The 4,322-nt window shown below is 47.9% G+C and overlaps 1 long non-coding RNA gene across 3 annotated transcripts; it reads right to left on the reverse strand.

The window, feature by feature from the left end:
• Positions 1-218: 218 nt before the first annotated feature.
• Positions 219-3,896, reverse strand: LOC104664170. Of its 3 annotated transcripts, none has more exons than XR_004059037.1 (7): positions 3,638-3,896; positions 3,318-3,545; positions 3,108-3,160; positions 2,260-2,311; positions 911-993; positions 654-790; positions 219-530 (listed from the first exon to the last, which is right to left on the reverse strand). It is a non-coding gene; the product is annotated as an uncharacterized LOC104664170 (long non-coding RNA). The 3 variants fall into 3 exon arrangements; XR_004059038.1 differs by having other exon boundaries at positions 2,236-2,311; XR_004059036.1 differs by having other exon boundaries at positions 2,209-2,311.
• Positions 3,897-4,322: the final 426 nt, after the last annotated feature.

Here is a 4,322-nt window from a genome sequence, read left to right on the forward strand (position 1 = left end):
CTCCCTCTGTGGGGAGTCTAAGGGCAGCAGGGTTCCTTGCTGATTGCAAATAGTGTCCCAGTCACCTGCCTGGGGACCCCCAAGAGAGAGGAAGCCAGTGTCAATTCTTCAAGCTCATGTCTCAGTTTTAGCCTAAAGAGGAGGTGGCTTAGAAGGCCGGGAGTTGGCATCCGACGGTATGTGGCATCCGAAGGTATAAAACATAGAGGCAGAGAGGCTTTTCAGTAGACAAGCAATTTTTAATTTTTACAAGTTACAGAAAATGCAAATTTTCATAGCATCAGTGTTAGAAAAGAAAGATTAAGTGGTTCCCATCTGTGGTGCTTTCTCCAATCTGCCCATCACCAGTCCCTCTGAAGAAGCACGTGCACTCCAGATGTCTCCTTCATTGATCACACTTCTCTCTGGCTGTCTCTCTTCCTAAGTCAGAGTTACTCTTGCTGCTGCTGCTTCTGCTGCTGCTGCTGCTTTGACTGCCAAGGCCTCATCGTTGTCAGCTCCATGCCTCCTGAACTTCACTCCACTGAAATCTGGTTGGGTATGAGACAGACTCCGGTGGAATGAAGGACAAGAGAAGCACATGGATTGCCTGAGGATCTTTTTCTCAGAGGGAGGGGACACATGTCAACCCCAGCCTGTGGACACTGCATTACCTGGCCAAAGGCCTTTGGCGTCCTGGAATCACACACTTGGGAGATGTCGAGGACCTGAATACTCCTACCCCTCCCCAAGGATCACATTCTCCAAGGAGGCTGCAGAGAGCTAGTTCATCAACACGTCCTTGCACCTGCTGCACAGATAGACAGTGCTGAGTTGGGGAGATGAGTCTGTGGGGCCAGGGACTCTTGACTGTTTCTAATTTTCAAAGCAGCCACCCAGATAAGTCCATGTGGAACTCCTCTGTGTTTACCTAGTTGGGATGCTGGTCACCCTCTCCCTTTGTCTAGGTCCCACTGTGTGTGCCATAACTGAGCTCGGTGTGGTTGGTCCTTTCTAGAGGAAACAGAGAAAAGGCAGGTGTTCTGCAATTGCTTTAGAAAAATTCAGCTACTCTGAGCTTGCTTACCAAGGCCATGGAATGCAGGGACATGGGCATTCCTCTCCACAAGGTACTGTCCAAAGAGCACGAAGAGCACTTTGCAGCCCCATTTGCCAGTGTGAAATCCCGAAGAGGTAGGTGAGGAACTCAGGAAAAACCACAACTCCCAGCTGGAGCTAGGCCCATTCATGGGGGTGGGTGGACAGAGGAGGGTAAGACTCCTTGTTCTCAATCCTAGAGACTTATCTAGGAAGAACAGCCTGCAATGGTCCCACATCCTCCTCCAGATGTGCCTGGAAAATGATTCAACTATTCCTTTGTTGGGCATGAGGATGGAGGATTTAGGGAGGAAGAAAGAAAGCTAACCTAGCTTTCATAGACTGAGTCAAATAGGAAGGATGCAAAGTATCTAAGAGTTTTCTGTCCTCTCTTAAAAGAAATGCCCATCAGCCCATTGCGTGCAGTTGCTGCCCTGGCCTCTTCCTTGTTGTGTTCAGACATGCCCATAGCTCAGTGCAAGCCGCATAAAAGGCTGTTCTCAGCACCAACATGCAGGCTGGATGTGTTGGGGCAGATGTACCTTGTTGTTTGAAATACTTTCTTCCTGGGGCTTGTTCTGACCCGAATCAGGGAGGCAGTATCTCGTATGTGGCTCCTCCCCATGTATCTAGCCTTCTGGGCATTGGGTCTCTCTGAAAAAGGCCCTTAAGCAAGGGCTTGAGGTTTCTAGCTAGTGCTGAGAAGGAGTCACACTCTCCTTGGTCTGAATGTAAAGACTCTTTGCCAGGGTGATCACGGGACTTGCTGGGAGGCAGAGATCTGGGTACTGAGGGGAAGAAGACTGGTTCATCTTCTCCCACTCTGCCTTCTTGATAAACACTCACAGTTCTCAATAATGAACGGAAAATGCACCCTGCTTGTGAATTATCTGGACTAGATACTCCTCCTGCACTGCCTTTGACCCATTCCCAGTCAAAGGGAAGAAAGAGGCCAGTCTGTTGGCTGTGATAAATGAATGATGACCCAGGATGCTGGGAGGAAATGATGCCGGGAAGGCAAGATTCTTTGCTTTCTCTTTAGATTTCTGCTTAACTCCGAGAGCAAAAGGGTCAGTCAATTCTTTTCCCTCCAGAACCTCTGTACCCCGCTCTTCCCTTCCCAACACGTACAGTCCACTAGATTATTCAAATCCTCACTCTGGAGTGTGCAGAGAGCCTCACCCTCATGTGGGGTCCGTACCCTCCAAGATGGGTACTTGAGAGATGACAATGTCTGCAAAAAGCAAATGGGAGGTGGCATTAATGTCAGAGAGCCCTGAAAAAGTGAGTTATTCCCTTATCACTCTCCACTCTCCAGCTGTAGACCTGTAGCTGCTACAGGCAGAGACAAAAATCCTTGAGTCAGAACCTATATCAGGAGACTTGACCTGCTCTAGACTCCGGGTTCAAGATTCTTCTGGCCACTATGCCTTCGCCAACTAAATCCCCCAGTGGCCTTCACCATGGTTACATGGGTCTATAGCCAAGCACATGCATGATCAGAGAACAAACCATACATGGGCTCGCTATAGGGTACGTTTATCCAGTGACCACTCTCTTCCCCCCAGGATTATGTCCCAAGTGTCTTCACAACATTAAAACCAACTTGAACATGAGACTCAAAGAATGAAATCAGGTCCTAAATTTTCCAGTGCAGCTGCACCCTGCATCCCAGGACTGAAAAACCAGCCAAATCTCTGTTCTTCTAGTTGAGTAAATCTCCACAAAACCAGACAGAGCTACAATCTTGGTGCTTAAACTGCTCAGCACCCACCTTATCACACCAATTCCCATTATCAGCAGGATTTACTGCCTGGGATCCCTGGAAATCCTTGAGAAAACACAAAAGTGGCTGAGGATTGGTTTAAAATACAGCAGGTTCAGCTATTTTAGCCTTGGAGGAAGTTGATAATTGACTTGCAGTGAATACGGCATTTTCCAGTCTCCTCTTCCTGCCCAATGAGCCCCCTGATCTAGCCACTCAGCTTTGTTTTTCCAAAGCTCCCCAAATCAACAGATTTCAGACTCACCTTTAAGTACAAGTACGTGTGCCTTGAGATATCAGGACCCAGCTTTGAGTTTGCTTCAAAATAAGAATTTTTTTTTTGTCATAAGATAATGCAGAGCAAAGAGATGGCTAGAGCCATGCAGATGAGAAGAAGAAAAGAAATTTCAAGTCTTGGATGTTTCTTTTGCCCTTAAGGCTTGAGGACAGGGAACAAAAAACGAGAAACACTTACCCTATATAAAGCACCCAGTTCAGCAGGCCTGTGCAGAACAGAAATGACTCCTGAGGAAAGGTGGGGGCCGGTCCTGAATAGTTGATTTCTCTCTTTAATGAAAAAGAACATGAGGCTGGATGCAGTGGCTCATGCCTGTAATCCCAACACTTTGGGAGGCCGAGGCAGGTGGATTGCTTAAGCTCAGGAATTCAAGAGCAGTCTAGGCAACATGGTGAAACCCTGCTTCTACAAAAAAATACAAAAAATTAGTCAGGCGTGGTGGTGTGCGCCTGTAGTCCCAGCTACTTGAGGGGCTGAGGCAGGAGAATCGCTTGAACCTGGGAGGTTGACGCTGCAGTGAGCCCAAGATTGCACCACTGCACTCCAGCCTGGGTGACAAAGTGAGACCCTTTGAAAAAAAAAAATGAAAGCAGAGGAAAGTGGAATTGAAGGAGAGGGAGTAAAGGTAGCTGGAAAGGACAGAGTTTGGAGTATGGTTGAGAATTGAGCTGAGTTTTTAGAACAGAGATTAGTAACAGACAATAAAAGAGAAACTGGTTTTTCCAAGTCAAGGGTGAGCAAGAGGGACTCAGCCCATTTCAAGGAGGTGGTACTAGTTTCACTCTTTATTTATGCACCTCTCAGCAAAGCTTCAGGTTACCTGCTGGGCTCAACCAATGGAGAAAGGGCCTGGCAGCTGGTCCCACCTCTCAGAACCCACACCCCTGGGGGGTCACGAATGGAGAGGTCTTTCTGCAGGCTACCCGTACTTTCTCATTGTTTCGTGAACACCAGAAAAGGGAAATGAGGTCTTTGTCATCCTAGAGTTGGAGAGACACTGCGGGTTATCTGAACCTTGCACCTGAACACTTCGGCCTCCCAGAGACCTAATCGGGGAGAGGGGAATGCACTAAGATTTTATCTTGTGCCAAGGAGGCTGTGTGTGTGTGTGTGTGTGTGTGTGTGTGTGTGTGTGTGTGTGCACGCGCTTCAGCTTTTAGCCTGACCTGAGTTGCTATCTCT

This window comes from Rhinopithecus roxellana, chromosome 8, assembly GCF_007565055.1.
Source record: "Rhinopithecus roxellana isolate Shanxi Qingling chromosome 8, ASM756505v1, whole genome shotgun sequence".
In the NCBI taxonomy this organism is placed as follows: domain Eukaryota; kingdom Metazoa; phylum Chordata; class Mammalia; order Primates; family Cercopithecidae; genus Rhinopithecus; species Rhinopithecus roxellana.